At 37.4% G+C, this 26,205-nt stretch overlaps 1 pseudogene; it reads right to left on the bottom strand.

The window, feature by feature from the left end:
• Positions 1-8,869: 8,869 nt before the first annotated feature.
• LOC114694746 lies at positions 8,870-18,670 on the bottom strand (annotated as a pseudogene).
• Between the last annotated feature and the right edge of the window lie 7,535 nt (positions 18,671-26,205).

Below are 26,205 nucleotides of genomic sequence, written 5' to 3'. Positions count from 1 at the left end.
ATTGATAAAAATACTGTTTTCCTCAGAGGGAAATTTCTTCAACCATTTTAGATTCCATGAAATGAATAAAAAAATGATTGCTATCAGGAAAGGAAATTTATTAAGGAGCTTTATATGAAAAATGGCATTTCCTTTTTCATGGGGAATCATCTACACTGCTGCTTTATTGAAAATTATCTTTGCTGAAAATGTTTCAATCTGGTCAAAAAACAACAAAGGCAAAGCACTCATTATATCTTATTCTCATACTGGGATAAATATTAATACTTAAGTTTGCACTTATCTGCCATTTGAATAATTTTAAGATAAGTACTGAAACTGTAGGGTTTTTTTCTTTTTTCTTTTTAAATTTTATACTTTGATTTATTTTTACATATCAGCCACAGATTCCCTTGTCCTCCCTCCTCCCGCTCTCCCCACCCTCCCCGCAGCCCACCCCCCATTCCCATCTCCTCCAGGGCAAGGACTCCCCTGGGGATTCAGATCAGCCTGGTAGATTCAGTCCAGGCAGGTCCAGTCCCCTCCTCCCAGGCTGAGCAAAGTATCCCCACATAAGCCCCAGGTTCCAAACAGCCAGTTCATGCACTAAGGACAGGTCCAGGTTCCACTGCCTGGGGGCTGCTCAAACAGTTCAAGCTAATCAACTGTCTCACTTATCTAGAGGGCCTGATCCAGTTGGGGGCTCCCCAGCTATTAGTTCATAGTTTATGTGTTTCCACTAGTTTGGCTGATTTTCTAATCTTGATCTCAACAATTCTTGCTCATACAATCTCTCCTCTTTCTCACTGATTGGATTCCTGGAGCTCCACCTGGGGCCTGGCCTTGGATCTCTGCATCCACTTCCATCAGTCATTGGATGAGATTTCTAGCACGACAGTTAGGGTGTTTGGCCATCCTCTCATCAGAGTAGGTCAGTTTGGGCTTTCTCTTGACCATTGCCAGTAGTCTATTGTGGAGGTATCTTTGTGGATTTCTGTGGACCTCTCTTGCACTTTGCTTCTTCCTATTCCCCTGGGGTCTTCGTTTATCATGGTCTATTTTTCCCTGTTCTCCCTCTCTGTTCTTGATCCAGCTGGGATCTCCCGCTCCCCTAAGCTCTCTTTTCCCCCACCCTTGTCCTTCATTACCCTCCCTTCATGTCCAGTTTGCTCATGTAGATCTCATCCATTTTTCTGTCATTGTGTGATCCCTGTGTCTTTCTTAGCCTGCTACTCACAACTCCAGGGAGGCTACCTAAAAAACAGGAAACTATAAATTTTTGTGTGAAACAAAATTATCATAAATTCAGAATGTTTCAATAGATTACTAACTATGTTATTTATTTTTATATTGAAATGGTTAAAATAGTACCAAAGACCTTGGAGATTCCAATATAAAAATAGTCATTGTTTTCCAATAATTAAACAATATCATAACATTGGATAACTGATGTTTGAAATACCTTGAAGGAACTTCTAGATATTTAAGTCATAAATTTGTAGGAATCACCAAAATATAATTATCATAAATGCAGAATGTTTGTTTGCATTACTAGACTGGTCATGTTATTTCTTGTTTTCTTTATGAGTTAAATACCCAAGCACAACTTTTTAATCTAAACAGTAAGATCGATAGGTTTTGAAGAAAAATTAGTAAAAATATAGACATTGGACCAAAGGAAAAAAGGACACATTAATATAGCTTAAATCTTAATCTCAGGCTTAGCTTTCATCTTACTTGAATGCATTCCAGTGGGATATATTGACACAGGGAACCTGAGACACATAACAGCACCAGCCTTGGATTTTAGATAATATACTTTCAATAATTTATGATGCTCATGATTATGACACATGGCAGCATTTCCTTGCCCATCTAGAAGTCACCATCTCTGCTTGGTCCAATGTTATTTTATAGTTTTGTCAGTTAAGAATTTCTTAATACATTTTCTTAAAAAAATGTAAGAGTGAACAAGTACTTGCTTTTATCAGTAATACATTCTGATATCTACTGAATATCAGGTTTCCTCTGTGATGAAAGGAAGAACCAGAAGGAATGAGGTTAACTTTTCAGCAACCCCTCCCTCCATATGTTAAATGCTGATGACTTGTTTGGAGGTCATGACTCTTTAAGACTTGGCAGCCATACATCAGATGGAGACAGAGATGCAATCATAGCAGGCACAGCAAAGCAGAACAGTTGAATAAGCTTCATTTATTTACAGTACTGATTACCAGTGCTTAGCATCTGCATCTAAACTATGACTTAAAGCACAGTGCGAATGTTCTCATTGATTGAATATAAAGTTAAGAATTTAACTGATATGATGATATTTTATGGGATCTCTGTGCTTTGAAAAGGATATAATCATCCTTTGGAATAGCTGACTAATCATAGTATTTTATTCTCTCAAATTCATACAAAAAGTGAAACAATGGCATAATCATTTTTGAATTCTACTTCTATTTTGATACATGAATGCATTCCATTTTCTCTGTGTCTTTCTGGTTCCAAAATCATTTGACATGCTGCTGAGAAGTGCAGCCAATAACCCAGACAATGTAGGCAGATATTTGAATTCATTAAGTGAAAGGTGGGGTGCACAGATCTACATTCTATGAGAATTGGAGAGAAAAACAGTTTTGAGTAGCACAGTAGATAAGAGACTTCATGCTCTCTCAGAACAGCATCTTTTATGAGCAGGCCTCTATTTGAGCTCTCTCATCCTGAGCTGGGTACAAATAAATGTTTTCTTACCATATCAAAATACCAAAATATTTGCACCAAAAGAGAGGAAAAGTTAAGCAAGTTCTGGTCAAACCAAGGCACATTTTTCTTTCAAATAATTTTGTAAAAGTAAGCCTGTAGCTTCAGAGTTTGAAGTTTGGTGTGGTGATGGCTGCAGTTTGGGTAAAGGTTATTGATTATGCTGACTTTATTATGGATGTATTGTAACTTTTGAATGTAAAGTTTACCATTAATTCAACACCTGGCTGTAACAATATTTCATATAACAAGAAAAGAAACATCACTCACTTTACAAAATATATTTTAATTTGAGTGATATTTTATAGATTATATTGTGGTGTATCAATAATCATAAGCTTTGAGCTAATACAAGGTCGCTTGGAGATGTTTTCAAAATCCACATTGTAAGTCTCATGTCTCTCTCTCTTGTCCAGATGGGAGCTCCAGGTCGGGATGGGAGTTCTTGTCCAGATGGGAGGTCTGGGGCAGAATGGGAGCTGGGTGGTCTCTAAGTCTCAGGATGTGGCTGGGGTCTCAGGCGGATGGGCATGGGGGCAGGGCATGGAGATTGCAGGGTCTGCCAGGGGTCTTGGAGAAGCAGAACCTTCCTGGTGTGAGTGGAGGGGATCCTCCTGCACGATGGCCAGAACCTGGGGCCAATTTGGGCAGGTCTTCCCCGGAATGGCTGGTGCTCAGGGATGGGATCTAAGGGCAGGCCTCTCTGGGTCTGTAAGGCCCATGTCTCAACCTTAATGTTAATGATTGTCAGATCAGCGCCTTGAATCTGCATTTTGTATGGGTCCTCAAGTGGTTATGGTGATGGTGGTTTAGGGACCACATATAGATCCTGTAATATGTTTTAGTGGGTAACATAATAAACATTTTAGACTTGTAGACTACGCATTCTCTGTCGTAACTTCTCAAATCTTTCATTGCAGCTCAAAACATGTAAGCAATATAATATCCAAACAAATCCTTTATTTATTCCAAATAAAGTTTATTTCCAATATCAAGTCATGTGACTAGATTTGGCCATGGTGGAAACACAAATTACAAACCAATCTCTGCTCTAAAACAGGTTTTTTCAACTTCAGAACTCGGGTATCTTGGAATGAAGGAACAATGGTGTCAGGCAGAGATGGCTCTGCCTTGTAGGATGTGGAGGGACATACTTTACCTTTATCCACAAGATGCCTGCTGTACATCTGCAAATGTTAAATCAAAGGTGTTTCCGTAGTTTGTCAGGTATCTCCTGAGGACTGAGATTTCTCTGTTTTGAAAGCTACTACTGTATTGGAGAATGAATTCTTACACAAATGAGGATGTTTTGTTAGAAAACCAGTGGATTTGTAATCCAAGTGAATGAAAGCCTGAGCAATCATAGCAAATGTGTCTCACTCCCTCTTTATCTTGAGATTCTTTCATATAGCAAGCAGCAGTGTGGGAGCCAGTTTTGGAATGTGTCAGAGAATTAAATAAAGTTGTTATTTTGAAAGATGCTAAGGATGACTCAAGTATGACATGTGGTGCTGGCTTCCAATTAAAACCTGTCTGCTAGGTAAGTGACATGAGATAAATGCCACCAACAACCTGTTTTCAAGGTATGCATACCAATTAGTGGATGAACTGAGACTTAGTATTTAGAACGAAGAGGAAAATGAATCTTGGCCTTTTAGTTAATACAGTTCCCAGAGAGTCTAGAGACTTCTGTTGGCAAGCATCAGAAATAATTTACAGAGTAACACCGAGGTGCAATTTCTCAGGTTCACCAGCCACCTCTGATAATTTGAGTTTGCATGCAGAATGGCTGGGTTTTATATATTTATTTTACTTTTAATGATGTGCATGTCTGTGTGTCTGATGTGGGAGGGTTCCCATATATGGGGTTGCCTACAGAAGTCAGAGGCCATGAGTTCACTGAAGCTCAGTTCCAGGCAGCTGTGAACTATTAGATACAGGTGCTGAGAACAGAACTCCCACCCACTGGAAGAGCAGACCGGACTCTCAACTGTTGAGCCACCTCACCAGCACATTTAAGGTTTAATTTTAAGATGCTTCCCATGTGAGACGATGCATATTAAAGTCTAAAAGACACTATTACTGCATGTACTTGGAAACAGAACGTTTCCAAGTTTTTCTTTCATTCACTCCAAATTCAATAAAAAAGACAGACAGTTAGCCAACACCAACTCTGCTGGACCATAATTTCTTCCACTTCTGCCTGAGATGCTGCCAAGAAATTTAAAGAAAAATACAACTCTTAAAAACTAAAGTTCCAGGTGCTGAGAGCCATTTATTTGTTACAGTCACAAACCATTCAATGAGCTTATGGTTTGTTGCTGGGTACAATGAAGGTGAACAAGAAGAGGTGATTATAAAAGTGTCCAAATAATTAATGGGAAAAATAGCATGAAAAGTCAGTTTTGTCAAAATAAGAACTCTTAAGGACAAAAAAATCCATTCTAAGAATGGTGATAGGAGCACGACATTTAATTCCTAAGTATAAGAACTAAATAAAGAAACCGAAGGTGAGGCTCAATAAAATATTGCTTGATTCAGCATATGATTCCATCACATTAATGTGCAGCACATCACTATTTAATGTGCAACACATCACTATTTAAATAAGCATCTTCATTCATTGCTGTCCATGACCAGTGGTTGATTCACTAGTTCACATTGTAAATCATACATAACAAGTCTTCACATATACAGAAACTTGCCAATAAAACTGTCATTGAAAGTTTTACTCATTACAAACTATATATATATATATATATATATTCTTAAAAAGTTGTCCAACCAGGTCCTCCCCTTGTGATTTTATCTGTGATATTATGCTAAGCTGGAAATTTCACTCTGTTAAATAATTATTCCTTTTATTTTTCTAATTCTATAAACAAAATCTATTATTCAAAATCCAGTTTGAACAGAGCAGCCTAAAATCCCCAGAGCTATTGTTTTAAAAAAAACACATGAAAAATCTATCTCAGGTCTTACTTTATATATATATATATATATATTTAAAATCTTCATGCAGTTTTTTGCTAGACTGCAAAATGGTGCTATATCTTAAATAAGTAATCTCTATAATAAAATGTCTTCAAAAATAATATAATAAACAAGATATTTTCCATGATGCTAAACTGAGGCAATATGATATCAATCTTAAAAATATTTTCCTCAGTTTTACTACTGTTATTCTTTGATTCAGAATATAATTTCCAACTCTAATTGAATGCCCCTAGAGAATAATTTAGATAATCAACTTCAGTTATATTCAGATTGTAGCATCTTTAATAGTGTCTATTGTCAACATGATGAGCTCTAGAGTCACCTAGAGGACCGAAGGTAGATTTCTGGGCATGTCTGTGGAGGATTATTTCAATTAGGTTAATTGAGGTGGAAAGATCTAAGTCTGTGGTGTGTGGTGCTATTTCCTTGCCTAGGTTGCTGAATTATATAAAAAGGAGAGAATGAGCTGAGTGTGAGCATTCATCACTCTCTGCTTTTGACTGTGGAGGCAATGTGACCTGCTGCCTCAGACTCCTGCTCCTGTGACTTCTTTGTCATGATGGAATATGACCTCAAATTGTGAGCCAAAATAAATCTCTTTCCCTTAAATTAGTTTTGTCAAAGTATATTTTAAGAAAAGATATTTATTATTTACACTTGTTGGTAAACTGAGTCACATATGATGACTGAAAAATGAGAGACACTCAAGGATGTGATGAAGCCTTGAAAGGAGCAGAGAACAGCCTCAAAAGACTGAGCAGCTTTGCAGAAATGTATTTATTTACTGGTACACAAGTTATTTTTTTATTAAGAAATTGTTTATTCATTTTACATACTAATCACAGACCCCCTTCTTTACTTCTTCTGCCCCTCCAGCCTGCCCCACCCTGCACACCCCCAACTTCCTCCTACAAGAAGGTAAGGCTCTTCATGGGGAGTCAGCAGAACCTGGTACATTCAGTTGAGACAGATTCAAGCTCCCTTCACCCCCTGCCTCCATAGGTAGTGGGCTCCAAAAATTCAGCTCATGTACCAGGGATGGATCCTGATCCTACTGCCAGAGGGCCCCTTTTTTTTTTTTTTTTTTTTTTTTTTTTTTTTTTTTTTTTTTTTTTTTTTTTTGGATTTTCGAGACAGGGTTTCTCTGCGTAGCTTTGTGCCTTTCCTGGAGCTCACTTGGTAGCCCAGGCTGGCCTCGAACTCACAGAGATCCACCTGGCTCTGCCTCCCGAGTGCTGGGATTAAAGGCGTGCGCCACCACCGCCCGGCCCAGAGGGCCCCTTAAGCAAATCAAGCTACACAACTATCTCACTTACACAGAGGGCCTAGTCCAGTCCTGTGGAGGCTCCACAGGTGTTGGTCTAAATTTCCTAAGTTCCCATTAGTTTGGTTTGGTTACCCCAGTAATAAGTTTGGTGAATACCCTAACTGTCATCATAGAGCCTTTCTCCAGTAACTGATGGAAGCAGATGCAGAGATCCACAGCCAAACTCCAGGTCAAGCTCCACAAAAGTTATTTCTAAAGTAAGTCAAGTTCCTCATACCAGAGGCTCTGCTCTGGTCTATGTGCTGCCCGAAGAAACACACGACCCACGCACTTCTTGGTTCTAATTGTGTGTGGTTTGCAGTGCTCAATAATGCAAGAATTCCAGGTTGGTCAGGAACATCTTGTGACTGACGTCATGTGAAGGCCATAGAGCTCCTCCAGAAAAGCAGCTCCACAAATCTCAGAAGACAATCACTAATCAGATACAAATGAGTTCCTCAGAGTTTGGTGCACCAAAACACAATCCCACCACTCCAGTTTGGTGTTCATGCCAGATACAATAGCTTACCTGTGTTCTCACTATATACAGTACTAAACTAGAACAATGTACACCATATTCATTTAAAAGGAGCAATTCCCTTCAGATGCAGGAACTATATAAGGCAATACTGTCAAAACAAAATATTGCATATCTGCAGGCTTAAGCATTGCAAGTAACTGGTATTTTTATTCTTATGGCTAGATATGTTTGCTGCAGTGGTGTCAGTAGTTAGCAATGACACACTGGTGGAGTAGAAAGAAATGCTATCCATGCTTCTGAGAGAGAAGTCGGTGAATGCGCCTTTGTACTACTGTGGTAAGATGTGCTCATGACTGTGGTTTTAAGGAGAAGTGCTTATACTTAGCAGCAGAGAAAGAAACATACTCTTGTCCTATAGTGTCATTTTGGTCTGCTTGTTGCCCTGCCATCTAGGGCATGGCTTCAACATGCAGATGTCCTCTCTTCTTAAAGAACACTGACACAATCTTCCTGGCCGACTGCAGAAGAGAAACTGTGACAAGGAAGGACAACTCTTGAGGGTTTTCAGCATAACAAACATGGTTGTTATTTAAAACCTGGTTTGGGCTTTTTGGTTTTTAAGTGGGAAAATGCTAGCTAGTTACAAGATTGGTTTGGTCTCAGACTCAGGCAGCTGACTATACAAGGACACAAAGGCATAAGAGAAAAGTTGTTTCCAAACTCACAAGATGCCACTGGTGGATTTACTTTTTGCTCCACCTCTACTCTTCTTTTCTTTTCTCCATTTTATAGAGGGTTTGGAAAACACCTCAATAATCGATGCCAGATAATATTTTCTTCAAGAGTAAATTAGCATCAAGGGAAGAGAACTTTTTAACATTTTGTTATGATCTTTAACAAAATACAAAATTAAATTTACAAAGTGCTAGAAGACCCCAGCTAGGCAGCCTGGCATCTGCTTCCATGTCCAGTAAAATCATGGTAATGCCGAGCAAAGAAACAAAGGTCCGCTGTAGCGGGTAGTTGTTCCAGCTTTGCCCTGGAAGTACTACCCCCATTGAGGCTTCCGGTAACTGTCACACCTACGAGGCAGGGCCGAGAGAGGAGCCCTTAAGACCCGATATCCGGACGTGCTGGCTCTCTTGGTTCCTGGATCCTGGACACTGGAGACAGACCGAGCAGAGTTCTCCAGAGAACACCACTGGACTGCACTTCACCTCTCCCTGTAGCCTACCCCTTTACTTGTAAGTTACTCCCTTTTAACTATGTGAAATTGCCTTGATACTTCCACCAATAGTCCATGGGTCTCAAGGACCTTCAGCTGTGAGTGTCGCTAGTAACTACTGTCCTTGCTTCTTTGATAGATACCTTTTTCCCAGTACTTGTGCTTGGCTATCTCCTTGAGACACTGAAAGAGCTTCACCACTTCTCTGTCTTTATTTTGATTTGAATGCACTTTCATGAAACCGCCTATCTTCAGTCTGTTCTGTAGATTCATGAGAAATTTTATTCCTATGTCATCAAACATATATATATATTGGTGGAGAACTTAGAAAACTTCCCAAATAACACCAAGAGGCTTCACATCGATGAGCCCTCTCTCCTTGGAATGTGCAAGGTGCTTGCAGCACTGTCCAGCATGGCAGTAATCTTATAATTGGCATTCCCTTTTTCAGGAATGGAACCGTGTAGGTGTTCCCTGGTTATATGGAACTTTGCAGGCGGGTTTAGGTACCCGCCAGCTAGGGAGGAGAGGGCGGGAGCTGCCCAGGCCTTTGGAGTTTGCCCCACGTGAGCACCAGATATTGGAGAAATTATTTTGGCCACTCCACATAGTTAAAAGGATATTTATTTAATGGCGTAACTCACAAGTTAAGTAATGGGTAGGTCGAAGGGTCTGGGGAAGGTGTAACGCAGTCCAGCGGTGTTCTCTGGAGCTCTGCACAGTCAACCTCCACTATTCAGCGTCCCGGCACCGAGAGAGCACACAGAGAGAGCGCTCGCCCATCCAGCTCTCCGGTCCCCAGGCGCCTCCCCTGGCCTCACCTCGTAGGCGTGACAGTTGCCAGAATCTCAATGGGGGTTGGAACTTCCAGATCCAAGCTGGAATGGCTACCCACTACACCAAGTTCTTTCATTTCAGCTTAAATCCACTTCATATTTGTTGCATACCAAATAACAATGTCGTAATCTTCATATGCAGATGTTGGAAATTCCTGAAGATATTATCTCAATAATATACCCCAGTCTCTGCACAAGACCTATGATCAAGTAATATATAAATGATATCCAGCACCAGAAGTTCTTTCCCTTCCCTGAACAGTTCAGTACTTCCACTTTGTAATCTCTGATTCTGTGAGAGATCCTCAGTAAGTTTTCTTCCCTATTTTCTACTTCAACTACTTCATCTTCAAAGTCAATGTCAATGATGACATCATAGTCAGTGGGAGAAAATACAACATCTTCAAGCTTCCCTCACAATTTCCCATTTTGATTTTGGTATTTTGTTTCAATGTGAGAGTTCCAAGCTTAACATCATTTTCTGCAGGTTTGCCTTTAACTTTGAGCCCCAGTAATTTCTGGCCTCTGGAAGCACTCCTCTAAGAGTATTATTGAGAAACTGCTTGAGATCCAGCACAGTATCATCCTCAGAAAGCATGGTCATTGAATACTGCTGTCCACTCCATTTCACAATGATGGGGAGCACTATTCTTCAAGCTTATGAAGTAGTAGCTTTCTGTCAGAATAAACAACCTGGAGAGTGGCAGAACCCATCACAGAGGGTGCAAAAACTGGCCACAGTAGAACCTAAGCAGATCGGAAGTCTTGTTAAAGTATTTTAACACAGCAACAGTATAAGTAATGAAAAACATCTCCTGGACATTTTATGAATAAAGTTAAAAGTTGTTTTTTTTTTAATTTAAAAAAAATGCATTCATTGGGCTGAGGGCTTGGTAAAGTATCTGCCAAACGAACATTAGGATTTGGATTTGGGTCTCCACTACACACATAAAATCAAGCTGCAGGCTGGCAGTAAATAACTGAAGCTCATGGGCCAGCCCATCTAGCCTATTAATGAACTCAGGTCCATTTGGAGGCCATGTTTCAAAAACAAAAGTGGATAGCTGTTGACACATGGCCTCAACTTCTGGCCTGAATATGCATTTATGTGATTGACAGCAAGTGCATGCTCAATCGCTTACACACATACACACACACACACACACACACACACACACACACACACAAGTCTTGTTTCAATATAATTAATTGAGATAGTAGACTTTTAAAGTACAAAATAAATGTTAAATGAATGCTTTGGAACTCTTTGAAGTCAAGTGCACAAAGAACTGCAGACCTAATAAGCTATAATCAAATGGGGGAAAAAAATTATGTCACCAGTTATTTAGAATATCTGCTTTTAGGGACATTTCAATAACTGTAATTTACCAGATTGTGGGTCTTCATTGTAAATGCATGACACTATCAATGGTTAAATGAAAAATAAACAGAAAAAGAAATCACCAGTGGAAAATATAAACTTCCAAATACTCAGAAAATCTGTATACGTTGCTACTTGTTTCTTGTTTTGAAGGTGGCTGTGATCTTATTAGAGTTGCTAATATTTAACACCACAAATAAATATGAGAAATATTGATGCTGAGAAAACTTCTATTAAGTAGCAATTTTGAACTTGATTTAGTTATTTTTTCTGGCTTGAAGGTCCAGGCTCCTTCCTAAACTATCTCATAAATCAAAATATTCTAAGGTAGTAGATGTTTGACTGAGATCTTTTCAGGAATACCAGGTTCAAATTAACAGAATAATGCTACTAACTCCCATATATTCTCAGGTTTCTGTCTCTGTGACCCAGGGGGCGGTTATTTATGAGGGTAGAGCCCTGTCTTTCCCTCTCTTCCTGTCTCTCTCTTCCTCTCTAGTTAATCCAGACAGTATTATAAACCCATGATTGACAAATTTTATGGAAGAATGGGGTGATGAAAATAATTTTTTTTAGTTTTTGAGGCATATAGAAACTTAACAAATACACATTAAATACCAAACAGAATAGCAAATGCAGGGACATAATTGAGAATATTTTTGCTTAATTCTTTGTCTCTATTAAACAATCATTTTTACTAATTGTTGGAAATTTTGTAAACATTGCATTTAATTTATCTCATCCCCATCAAAACATTTCCGGTGGTTCATGTTCATGTAAGCACTTTACCCAGATGTCAAATGAATCAATTCCTCAAATACAACTTTTCCTTGCCTTAAAATATAAGTAATACAATTCATATCTTCAAGAAATGCTGACAGCTGCTGGTACCAAGGGTTATGGGTGTATACAACAATGACAACCAGTGTTCCGCAGGTCAACCTACCAGACTCTCTGACGGGGAGCCCCACTTGGCAAGACCACAGAGTTACTGACTGTTAATGACCAGTTGCTCCTGTCTGTAATTTTTCTCATATGCCTGCTGTGGATATCGTTCTGTATAAATAAAATGCTGATTGGTCAGTAACCAGGCAGGAAGTATAGGATAGATGGGACAAGCAGAGAAGAGAATTCTGGAAACAGGAAGGCTGAGTGAGGAGACGCCAGCCTGCTGTCCAGGGAGCAACATGTAATAGCACACAGGTAAAGCCACGAACATATGGCAACATATAGATTAACAAAAACGGGCTGAGTTTAAGTGTAAGAGCTAGTCAGCTATAGGTGTTTTCCCACTGCTTGTGTGTTTATCTCATGAAAATCTTCCATCTATTAGGCACACATATTTGTGGGTGGTCAGGAAGATGACTTCTTATGTAACTGTATATAACTTATACAACTATATGACTTCTTATATAACTTATATAACTATGTAATTTTGATGAATAGAAACATATGAAAATATGCTTCATAACTAGATCCATTGTTCTATGTGACTGTTAAAGGTCTGTGCTCTATTTTTTCTTACTGATAGGGCAAACTGGACAAAGGAAGTGTTCTTGGGATAGATTACAGGCAGAATTTTCACAGATTTTATTCATGAGAGAACTTGAAGATTTTTGGCCTTGTTGGATTAAAATCCTTGAAAAGAATTGTAGCAAACTAGAAATGACAGTGCAGGTGTTTGGCTTTGGTATATCTTAGTCCTTCTAGAGAACCACAGCACCTGTGTTGCCCTAAACTTCCTCCACCAGCCTCTGCCCACTCTGATGCAATGTACAATTAACACTTCATATTTATTTCTACACCACTTTTTAAATGCAAGATTTTAGGCTCAGTAGACTATGATAGGTCCTGAGATTCAGGAGATTAACAGAAAAAGGCTGTTAACTGATTAACCATGTCCAGATATTATTATTATTTCACATACACATACATATTCTTTGCCTATTCCTTAAATCTCTCATTGGTTTAGTTTCTTCCCTTGTACCCTTGTGGCTATCCCTTTAAGAGATAGCCAGAGCTTTTTACAATCTACAGCTGTTGTCAGTCACCAATTAAGCTGGCCAAGTCTTCACCAAGTGGGACTCTTATCAGAATGCTTGTCTCTGAGAGTTTGCTTTGTAATTTTTACTAACAAGTTTCTAATGAATGGATATATAAGAAGAAATAACATGAATAAAGAGCACATAGAATAAAGAGCGTTTACCCATTTGTATGAAATTATTATAGAAATTTTCTTTTCCATCACTCCTGGAAGCATTTCTCTTAAGGAACCCTGGGTAGGAGCAGAGGGCAGGTACCTCAACCCCTACAAAGAAGCACTGCTATTTCTTCATTTAAAACATTGCCTCATTAATACATGAAGAAAAGAAGATACAGGAAGAATGCATGAAAAAGAAAAATCCCCAGATCCTCAATTTGGCAAAGACAAAAGGCTCTTAATCTTGCTTTTTTTTTTTTTTGGTATTCTTTTTATTTGTTATTGAGAAATAAAATTGGTTCCTTAGGAAAAATGAATAGTACTCAAAGGCTTGACAAGTCTATTTAACATAATAAAAAGGAGCTTATTAAAACAGTTGTATACTCTCAAAGGAACTTAGACAAAAAGACTGAAATTCTTGTGAGTGGTTAAAAAAAAGCAAAGGAAGACTAAGTGGACACACAGAGTGGGACCTGGTTCTTAGTAAAGCTGTAAATGAAGTAAAATATGAATAATATGTCAACTGCTTGTAGGAGGAGATGTAGACATCTGCCTATGGAGACCAGAGCTTTAAATCTGCAGAACATGTGTCCAATAAAATACTACCTTCAAATGTTTATTTCATCAGAAAGCCAAATGATCAAGATCATAAACTGCACAACTGCATACTAAAACACAAGAAAAATGGCAGAAAAGAAAAAAGTTAATTTTTGAATTTTCTTTAAAGACAAAGTAATGTTCCCTGTTTTATAGCCTTAACATCATGTAAAGCAACATGGAGAAGTGAAAAGACGGTAAGAAAAGGTTTCCCCATTTTTTGTTTTGTGATTGCAGGTGCAGAACACACACCAGAGTCAGAGTCCACCTCAGGAAGGGAAATGTTTGTTATCTCCTGTGTTTCAATGTACATATATGTACAAATGCATGAACCTTTGATTTCATGGATATCTTTTGGATAAAAGATGATGTGTGCACTGAACACCAACCTCCTTATTTCTTCCAAAATCATTTATTGAATTCTTAAACCTGCAAGAAAAATGTTCTATTTCAGAACTGAAAATCCAGAACTGAAATTTTAATTTCAGAACCGAAAATTTTATACAGTCAAACCTGGTAAAAGATAAATGGCATTACAATATTCAGAGAAAGAAGTTTGCTACTCAAGCTAAACCAAATATTTCTCTGAGGTCAGTATCCTAAAGGCAAAGGATACACGTGTGAAAAATTGAACCTTGGAGTAACTCTTGCTGATGTTGTCATTTTCATACTTCTTCATGAGTCTTTTCATCAGAAAGGCTGGCTTAGAGAAGCCCACTGGGTCATTCCTAGAAGTTTCTACTTGGTTCTGATTCTGCTAGTGTGTTTACTTTTCAAATCCTTTCTCAGCTCTATTTTTAGCAAATATAATAAGAGAATGGCTACAGGACCTTTCTTAGCTTGAGAGTAGCTAGTACTAGATATCATAACCCATTAACTTTTTGTTAACTGAGATATAATATATGGCATAGTTCTTGACAGTACTATCAAGTGGCAAAGTTAGACAGATTTTAAAAATTGAAACTCATGACTGAAGACCTTCAAAACACTTCATTTTGCTCTAATTGTTTACATAACTGTATCTGAACAGAATATGTTACTTTGTATGAAATCCCTCTTACGAGTGAATCAGAAGGGTTATTTTGATGAGTCATAAAAGAAGGGTAAGAAGTGACTTGATGAATTTAGTAATAAGAGATAAAGTTGTAGCTGGAGTTTTTTTCAGTCCCTCTCGGCCCTGCAGCTGCTCAGAACCAAATAAACACACAGATGCTTATATGAATTAAAACTGTTTGGCTTAATGGCTCAGGCTTCTTGTTAGCTAGATCTTACATCTTAAATTAACCCATTTATATAAATCTATACCTTGCCACATGGTTTATGGATTATTGGTATCTTTACAACTTGCTTCTCATGGCAGTGGCTGGCAGCTGGATGAGGGTGCTGTATTCTTAATGGGACACAAAGATAATTTTAGGATTATGGAGTAGTCTGTGAGGCTGTATTCTCTGAGCCAGTTGCCTTGAAACCATTCAGGATGTTGGATCATCTGGGCCATGGTGTCATGGGAGACCTTTCAGGTAGTCTTGGCTGGTCAAACCTGATGTATCTTAATCTAGAACAAATCCATAGCCTCTTGCTTCCTGTCATGGCCATACAGTTTATAAGTAATATAAGTCTCTGTTTGTTTACTTGGGTCTGAGTGGCTACAGGAGCTGGGTGGACACAGGAAAACTCCAGCTACATAAAGTGACACTTGATTGTGTGTAATAACACAGAAACTTTAAATTCTTCAGCTTTGTAGAAATGAGAAAGATCATAGGAAACAACCACTGAAGTATTCCTAGCACACTTCTGCTGAGTGTTTCAACACAGATTACAATACAATCTGACAGTTTATATATTATTTATCTGATATATTAATATCTAAATTAAATATTATCTATAAAAAGAAAGGAAGAGCTTGGAGAGATGGGTCAGTAGTTAAGAGCACTTCTAGTTCTTGTAGCACCCACAATAGTCTGTGACTCCACTTCCAGTGGATCCAACTCTTCTGACCTCTGCAGGCACTGCTCACATATGCTAGACAGATATATGAGCAGATAAAACATACACACACATTAAATACAACAATAAAGGAAAACAATAAAAAACAATAAAAGAAAAGATGTCATTCTAATAATGCATTCTAAATAGCTTATATTCTAAAACCAAATTCATAACTTGTTTGGTTTTAAAGCTCTCATAATTTAATATACTTTAAATCTAGTCAAATCAAGTGGTTAGGTATAGGGAATAAAAAAACAAGATGTGTTAGGAAAGTTGAAGTGTTCCTGTATTCAGCTTATTTCACTTAGTATTATGATTTCCAGTTGCATCTACATTCCTTTAAGTGCCATGATTTTACTTTGATTTACAGCTAAACAAATTCCATTTATATTTACACACATCCTTTATCTGTTAAACTGTGAATTTGTAATTAGTCAGGTTAAATTTCTTGACAATTGTGAATAGTGAAGCTATAAACATGTATATACAACTATGACTGAACCATGTTGACTTAGCTAACAGACACCCAGGGGAAAGTACAATGGTCACATGGCAGTTCTATTTTTTTTGATAACCTTCTGTATTGATTTCAATAGTGTCAAAAGTTTACCTTGTGAGCAGCAGTGAATAAGGGGTCTATTTCATCTGCAACATTGCCAGCAATTTTATCACTTGTACTCTTGATGATAAGCATTCTGATAGCCTTAATCTGCACTGGTGTGATAGCTAAGGGTATTGAATGATCAAGTATCTATTAGCCATTTATAATTCTTCCTTTGAGAAATGTAGATTTATTTCATTTTCCCATTTATTCACTGGATGTTTTTTAGTGTGTTCTTTGTTTTGTTTTTTTGAAGTTTGCTGTGGGATATCTTTCTGTATTCTGTGAATATGTGTTGCTCTGATTGGTTGATAAATAAAGCTGCATTGGCCTATGGGAAGGCAGCTTAGAGGCAGACAGCAAATTCTGTGGTGATATTGTGTTCCCCAAAATATCGTGTACCTTAATAAACGTATCTGGGGTCAGAGAACAGAAAAGCCACTAGTTAGGCAGTGATAGCACACACCTTTAATCCTAGCATTCTAGAGATAGAAATCCCTCTGGATCTCTGTGAGTTCAAGGCCACATTGGAAAAAGCCAAGCATGGTGACACACGCCTTTAATCCTAGAAAGCCAGCCTTTAATTCCAGAGAGTGGTGGTAGAAAGCAGAAAGATATATAAGGCGTGAGGACCAGAAACTAGAAGCATTTGGCTGGTTAAGCATTTGGCTGGTTAAGCATTCAGGCTTTTAAGCAGCAGTTCAGCTGAGAGCCATTGGGATGAGGACACAGAAGCTTCCAGTCTGAGGAAACAGGACCAGCTGAGGAATTGGCAAGGTGAGATAGCTGTGGCTTGTTCTGTCTCTCTGATCTACCAGCATTGACCCCAATAACTGGCCTTGGGTTTGATTTTATTAATAAGAACTTTAAAGATTTCTGCTACAAAATTCAAACCGACATACAGAGAAAAAAAGGAGAGGAGAGAGACATCTACCGTGGTGAAGGAGAAGCAAGATGCCAGCAGACCAGTAATGTCACTGACACGTGGCAACTTATAAATTAATAGAAATGGGTTAAGTATAAGAAGCTAACTAGCAAGAAGCCTGCCACAGGCCATAAATTGGTAGTTAATATAAGCCTCTGAATGATTATTTTACCGCAGGGCTGTTCAGGACCAGAGAAACCTTCCAGCTACAGAAGATTTTTTACATGTAGTAGATATGTATTGTGGTTTGAATGATAATGGATTCAATAGGTTCATATATTTAAATACTTCCTCCCTAAATAGTTGGCAGAACTTTTTGGGAGGGAACAAGAGATGTTGGAGGTGTATTAATGGCCTGATATTGTGATTTCTTTTACCATTTTATTAAAAAATAAGACTTGAGAATAAATATTAGGCCATAAACCTGAGAGATCCACGGAGTGACTCAGAGACAATCACCATCTTCTCTCCACTCTCCAGATGGAAAGGACCTCACTACCTCTTGATTCCTTTTCTTCCTCCTCGTTGTGCCTAGGTATCTCCTTCTGAGTCAGCCAGGGAACTCTATGGTCTACTCCGGCCACCTGAATGTGGATTTTGCCCTCTGAACTGAGGTCAGAAACTATTTGTCCTCTCGGAGCAATCAACACAAGCAAATCTTCCCCAACAAAGCTGCATGAGTAGAGTGCTGGCAGTGAGGTTGCCCATTCCCACACAATTCCCGGTTAGTTCTTTTTGCCTCTTGCATGTGGAGGGAGATGTAGTTCTCAGCTGCTTCTCCAGTGCCATTCCTGAGGACCTGCTACCATGTTCCACGATGGTCATGGACTTACACTCTGAAACTGTAAGTCCATTACATTAAACTAGTTCTCTTGTAAGTTGCCCTAGTTTGTGCCATATCCCAACCACAGAAAAGTAACAAAGATGATATTAATCCTCATTCTCATATATAGTTAAATTACTTTTCAAATTCTGTAGGGTTTTGCTTCACTCCAGTAAGTGTTTCATTTGCTGTTCAGAAGTCCCTTATTTTAAATAAATTTGAAACAAAGGAGTACTCACTGCCTGAAATGAGGAGATTTATTATACAAACAAAGAAAAGAAGCAATGTAGAAATGAATAATGTAGCTATAATGATCTAAAATTTCATGGCAGGAATAGTAAAGAGTAATAGTCATCATGGAAGAGTAAATTTTGACAATTTTAATAGCAAAGAACCTAAATATTACATAAAAATGGTAAAATATAGTTAAACTTGCTAACCTAAGTTTTATAAAGCCTCCATTGTCCTAAATGAGTATGTCACAGGATAGTACCTTTTAACAGGAAGAAATACTTTCACAGGACTCATTGCCTTTTCTTCATTATTGTCATTGTTCAATCCCATGACTCTAAAATTTTCACATTAAAATCAAATGACACAATGCTTAACCAATAAAATCAGTAATTGCTATAACATCTGCATGTACTATTTATATATCTCTAATATTGCCCTCACTGTGGTAGTAAGAATTAATCTTAGGTGGTTGAATTCATAATTTTATTCCTTTCAAATGATCATATTGTTTTATTTTCACACAGTTATCAAGACTCAATCTTTGCAAGAAAAAATGTTTATTTAAGGAAATGGTATTATTTTTTTTTTTTTTTTTTTTTTTTTTTTTTTTGGTTTTTCGAGACAGGGTTTCTCTGTGTAGCTTTGCGCCTTTCCTGGGACTCACTTGGTAGCCCAGGCTGGCCTTGAACTCACAGAGATCCACCTGGCTCTGCCTCCCGAGTGCTGGGATTAAAGGCGTGCGCCACCACCGCCCGGCGGTATTATTATTTTTTGAAGAAAAATGTATTTATTTAAGAAATGGGATATTGAAAAAAGATAATTAGTAAAAGATGACTCAATATATCATGCTTATGTTTTCAATATATAAATTCTCTAATATAGGAGATGATTTTAGTATTCTGTTCAGTTAATTTAGTCTAATATCAATTAATCATTGTATTTAATATACAGAGCTAATAACAGATTCATGTGATAGCTATCCAGTGTGAATAATATGAGGACAGAAATATTGGTTCTCTCCATATTTGTAGATTTTTAAATTTTTTAACAGATTTTTAGATTTTTATATAGTGAATATGACATGGAATGTCATCATTGAGTTTTGATAACTGAAATAACAAATAACAAATAAGGAACAGTGAGAAAAGGATCAAAGAAGCAGAAATTTTCAAAGTAGAACATAAGAATGTGAGTAACTGTTGTGATCCTTGGGTAACAGAGACACTTTCACCTTAGAGATTGCCTTTGCATATGTCTCATGAGCATCCTCTCACTAAACCTTCCCTGCCAATTTAACATTGCCAAAACTATGCCAGGTATAAAAACTGAAATGCTTCAAAAAAAGTACATTTCATGGTTAGTTTTTAAGAACTCAAGATTTCCTGATGACATCCCATGCTTTTAGTTTGAGCACATAGAAAACAGACCTTGACGTTCATTTGTCATGTATAAACTGAACGCACGAATCTTCTCCTTCAGACAACTAGCATTTTCCGTGAGATAATACATGATTTAATCTTTCTTAGATGGTTGATATTATCCTGTCTTGCAAAGCTTCCAATAGTGAGGCAAGGCTGAAAGAGGGGGCAAGAAAGAGGTAATTGAAAAAAAATGAAGAAAATTATTATTGTAAAGACAAATTGGATGAAATAAAATTAATTAATATGACTAAATTTGGATGAAAATGATTTTCAACACACATTTCTCTGGCAAGAATTTGCTAATGTTCCAGACATGTTTGAAGTATCTCTGCTATTTACACTGATAATTTTAAAGCATGAAGACACATGTAGGGACATCTTCCTTGTTTTAATTTATTTTCTTAATATCTCAAGACTTTATTCAGAAATTGCCTCACATATGAATTTCTGAGGTAAGTTGATGAAGTGATGGCTCATATCCATGGTATATACTCTTGTAAGAGCTTCAAGCACATAGATGCTCATGGGGATCCTTCTTGCTCTATGAAGAGTCTGCAATTTGACAAGTAAGGAAGCTACTGATCAGTGGGACCATCATTCTTAGGGCAGAGCCTTGTTGAAATAAAAAAAAAAGCAATATTTTGAATCAAGTAAATAATCACAGTGGCTACCTATAGTTAGTTAGAAAAACATGTCCTGTAGAGGTAACCAACCGTCTTATTAAATAAGAAACACAGAACCAATGTAAAAGAGAAAGCGAAGAGGTCAGAGCTCAGACCTAAAATCTCACCCTTCCTCCTGCGGTGGACCTAGCTTCCCAAAAGAGAGCTATTTCCCTGTGTGTCTGTCATTTCATAGTCATTCTGCCTTCTCATTTGTTTTAGACAGGTCATCTTCAAACCCTTCAGAGATCTACAGAATATGGCATTTAAAATGTTTTAATAACTTAGAAAATTTTTCTTTTTTGAGACATGTCGTTGGCTCCTGGCAGTACCAATCTACTTCAGAGAAAATATGGGCATTGAAGAAACTGCATATGGAGTCAACTTTCATTGTGGCAAAAGTTAGCCACTGGACAACAAAGTATCCTTGAAGCAACAGGACAAAATGGACAGACAGAACACAAAACAAAGGACTACTGATTCTTGCCAAAACAAGTGTGGTTATGGCTTCATCAAAAGGCATCTTCTGAGGCCAGGACAATATGGCCCCATCCCTGAAGTGGCCTTCACAATCCGGAAAAGGTACAGTGCCATTTTCTTCTAAGGCAGCTTAGCAAACAGAGGGCCAATGGCTTCTGTTGTGCAATGGAACAGCAGCTGAAAGCTCACGCCTCTCGATAGTAGACTGGCATTTAATAGAGGGATGTGGAGAAGAAGGGGATGCTGAGATGAAGCCATATATACACAGCCAAGAAGAATGGACAGATGAATTAAAAAACTGTCAACAATTTTCAGAATTTAAAATCCTGAATCATGACAGGACACTAGTGGAATTCAGGTGTTTCTGGTACGTGGACTGCTCTCACCCAATGTGAGGTTGAACTGTTGACCTTGTGTACATCCTACTTCACAAATGAGTCTGTCAGATACACTAAGCCTATAGGCTGAAGATGATGCCCCCACACTGCGGAAACCTCAGGTGACTGTCCAGGCAGCTGGCTGTTTCTGTCAACTCACAAATTTTTTGGAAGTTGCTTGCATGCACTTCCTGTTTTTATTTTTGTTAGCTAATATTATTTCCTTCTTGGGTCTCTGAGATAGTTGAAGATTAGTTAGTTATGGTTGAAGATTAGTTAGTTATAGTTGAAAGTTAATTAGGATAGAAAGTGCATTAGATACATCTTGGATTTACCAAAATAGGATGTATAATGGAAATATTTTCTCTGATTTGTCAAATACCTGTTTAGGTATTTATTACTTGACTATATTGTATATAGTTATTGTACTTTTGTATATAGTTTTTCTTATGTTAGTTATAACCTTTTGCTTTTTTTTTCTTTTTATTAAAATAGAAAAGGGGAAATGTGGTGGTATTCTAGGGGTGGGGGGGCTGTACATAGAGACAGTGACAAGGCAGTCACGTGTTTGGGTTTACAACCAATGAGAAGGCAGAATGACTATGAAACAACAGACACACATGGAAATAGCTCTCTTTTGGGAAGCTAGGACCACCGCAGGAGGAAGGGTGAGATTTTAGCTCTGAGTTCTGACCTCTTGGCAACTTTATTTATTAACATACAATCAAAATCACATTTCAGTACAATTAGAATACCACCACAATGTCCCTCAAATGTCCACATACTGACTGCCAGGACACATGGATATGATATGTTAAATGGCTAAGGAGAAGGAAAGAAAGGAATGTGGATTTCTAAAAACCTGATATTGATATATTATCTTCAGTATGTGAGGCCAGTGTAATTTTAAACATTAAATTTGAAAGAGTCAACTGGCCATGGTTGGCTTTGGAGATACAGAAACCAGAGAAAAAGGATGTAGTTAACTAAAAAAAGCTAGCAACAAAAGGAAAAATTCTAACTTGGAAGTTTACAGAAAGGAAAGTAGGCAATCCACAATAGGATTATAGCCAAGATGATCTGTTATTGACTTTGACTTCTTGTGGTTATAAAATAAAAAAGGGCTTTATTGTTTGAAAGCACAAAACATGTATTAATTTGTAATAAAAGCAAATCTAACACATGGAGAAGTAGAGAGTAAATGAAAACATGATGCATAATTGATGAATATATATATTTACCACACACATTAAGGATAGTAGTAGTCAATTAAACAAGGAAACAAAACTGTTGATGGGAACAGGAAGAGCCATATAAAACAGACAGCACTGTAATATAAACCTTAAATAGACCCAAAGCCCATTTATTGAAGTCTTAGTTCCTAGAGTGTCCCTATAGGGAGGTAGATTTTTAAGAAATGAAACCTAATAGAATGTTTCAGATCACTGAGTTCATGCCCTTAAGGGGATTATGAGTTTTGATTTTTTTTCTCCACACTTCACACTAATAATGGGATAGTGAGCTTACTCTGCCATTCCCTCCTTTTATGACTTATTTTGGGCCCCAAAGCAACAGGGGCATGTGGCCATGAAGTGAAATATTCAGCTGGCCTGTGGTGGTGCACGCCTTTAATCCCAGCACTTGGGAGGCAGAGCCAGGCAGATCTCTGTGAGTTCAAGGCCAGCCTGGTCTACAGAGTGAGTTCCAGGAAAGGCACAAAGCTACACAGAGAAAGCCTGTCTTGAAAAACCAATATATATATATTCAAAACTGTGATCCAAAATGATAATTCCTTTCTAAATCTTGACTATCTCATGTTTTATTATAGTAATGGAAAGTAATTAATGCAGACAAAGATAACTAGGCATGTTTTTTTTCCTCTTTAGGTATTCAAACAGCAGAAAATATTTTCTTTCTCTGCTCTACCATTATGAGATTTCAAAAAACCACATAATATTAAGCATTCAACTGGACTGTCTAGTAAGAACACAGGCAATTCAGGTTCAAAGGAAAGCCTAATATATTACCTTATTATTTAACAAAAGTAAGATTTTCAATTTTGAGGAATGCAAATAAACAGCTTAGGTTTCAGAAATTATTTTGCTTCATATAATAAAATTATTCTTCATGCTTACTGGCTAAAATACCAAAATTTCTATTCCTTTTTGTATATTAATATAGTGTTGTGAGTGGAGACATTTTCTATAAACCAACAGTACGATGTCACTTTAAATCCTCCTGTGTTTACAAGAAACTAAAATCTCACTTTGCAGATGCTTTCTTTTCTGTTCAGAACTGCAAATGAAATTGCACTGAGCTACTTACAAACACTCCATTAAATGGAATTTGTCTTATATAAGAATGAACAGTAAATGGACCATTCAGTGATTTCCAGTCTGCACACAACATACACAAAATAATTATCATAAATTGAAGATTTTTAATAGATTTGCAGATCAACTATTGTGTCAAAGCATCTGTGAAAGCTACTATGAGTATAAATGAATGAGAATAAACAAAGTACTTAGCCTTCAAGCATGTAAAATAAAGTAGCTCTCTCTCTATATATATATATACATTATATTATAAAATATAATACATATACAGTATATACAATATATAATATATATATATAAGATTTACAAGTTTTATCACTGAAATTATTGAAAGATGAAATGTGGATACTCTATCATAAACTACTTACAACTCTTCTGTGAAGTGCTAGCTTTTTTATGTAGTAGATATATGATCTTTAAAACATGAAATAAATCTGGCTTGTACATGTTGTATTTCTAGAAATGACCACACCGGAGCTCTTCTAAGCATTGGCTTTTGTCAGAGAGTGAAGTTCAGGTCATGCTTGTCACAAAATGTGTGGCTCAGTGCCAGACATGCAACCACCCTGAAATTCGGGTCCCTCTAGTATGAAACGAAGCCCTGTGAACAAGCTCATCACCAAAGGTAGGTAACACTAGTCCAGAAAATGCTTGGAAGGACACGGTGCACCAAACATACCCTTTTGCATGGCAGTTGCTCTGTAAATACTTGTGTAGTAAAGAGAACTGCTTCAAACTATGAATTATGGATGAAAACCTAGAGCATAAATACCTATACATCAAACTTAGCTGATTTTATTTCAATCTTAGAGCAATTTAATTTCATTTTCACAGATTTACTTGATATAAGAAGGATGATTGAACATACTGTGGTAAGTGATTTAAATATTTCCTTACGTCAAGTATTTTAAATATGTGTTTAATTCACATGTAAGAATTAATCCTGAATTCTAATTTAAGTTCAATTTATACTAAATGAAGTGATCTTGGGGAACAATATTTTCTGAAAATCAAATTATATTTTAAGTGACTGATGAAATAAGATTGATCATGTAATATTCTACAATTAAATAGCAACTTCAAAACAAATCCAGTTAAATAGATTTTAATATATAAATTTTGAAAGTATAAGGTTAAATTCTATATAAGAAATATAGGCTTTGAGATAGCTCAATAAGGAAAGTACTTGCATTAAAAGCATGAAAGCCAGAACACACACCACACACACATAAACACACACACACACACACACACACACACACAGAGCAAACACAGATTCAGAAACACACGCATACATATAAGTAAACATAAAATAAATCTATCTCTTCCTAAGCATGTTTTCCCTATTATTGTGGGTATCTCCAACTTTTAGGGCTCCTAAAACTCTTCTTCCTGCCTTGTATCTGCAAGTTAGCTATGTGTTTTTTATCTTCTTGCCAACATACATGGAATAGGCTTTTTTATTTATTTCTCCTTCTTCATTTTTCTTTTTTAATTACATTTTTATCATTTAAAACAATTTGCAAATTTAAATATATTTTAGTCATATTCTTCCTTTCCCCTAGTCCTTCCTGATCCTCCCTGCTCCCTACTCACCCAACTTTGAGTACTTTCTCAGAAAACAACAACAAAAATCCAGTACAATAACAAAACCTCCTAAACTAAAAAAAAAACAAAGCCAAACACACGCACAAAACCAACTAAAATACAACAAAACAGAAAATTACAAACAAACAAACAAATGAAAACTGTGGAGTCCATTGTGTGTTGATCAACTACTAGTGAACATGAGGTCTGTCCTGTAGTATTTGATATACCCAGTGTCACTGCATTGGAGAAAATTGATTTTCCCTCTCCCGCTAGGCATAAATGACAGTTCAGTTGCCAAAATTTCCCTACTGGCTAGATTTTCATTCATTCAGGTTTTAAAACTTGAATGAAATAAAATATTGTACAATGATCACATCTAAGTTGGACAAGAGAAACCAACACAAGGAAAAGAGTCCAAGAGAAGGCAGAGGAGTCAGAGACCCACTCACTCACACAATCAGGAAACTGTGGGGGGAACCAACCCCACTTTTTCCCCAGGGTACACTTGAGTAGGGAGAAGTGAGAAATATTCAGACAGAAATATAGAGGGGAGAGGGACAGATGGAAACACAGGATAGCTTGGGGGAGGCAGGGACAAAACCCACCAGCCCCTTCTATCTCTTCTAAAGGGCTATTTGTAGAAATGCCAAGGGGTAACACAAAAGACTTCCCCCTTGCACAGCCAAGTGCAGACCCTTCCAAACACCTGATAACCATGCACATGGTCAATCCATCCCCTTATGCAGCCCTGGTGTGTAAAGGAAGCTCAGATCTCACTAGGAAACTTTTGAGGGCGATCACAGGAAACCCATAAGTACACTAAACTGGAAGCCATAATATATATGCAGAGGACGTGGTGTAGACCAGGCAGTCCCTGTGCAAGCTGCTTCATTCTCTGTGAGTTCATATGAGCTTTGCTCATGTTGATTTAAAGTCTTGTTTTTATCATATTTTCCATCACTTCTGGCTCTTACAATCTTTCTGCCTCCTCTTCCATGG

This window comes from Peromyscus leucopus, chromosome 3 (genome assembly GCF_004664715.2).
Source record: "Peromyscus leucopus breed LL Stock chromosome 3, UCI_PerLeu_2.1, whole genome shotgun sequence".
In the NCBI taxonomy this organism is placed as follows: Eukaryota; Metazoa; Chordata; class Mammalia; order Rodentia; family Cricetidae; genus Peromyscus; species Peromyscus leucopus.
The sequence above is the reverse complement of the archived record's forward strand: the minus strand, read 5'-3'. Positions and strand labels throughout refer to the sequence as shown.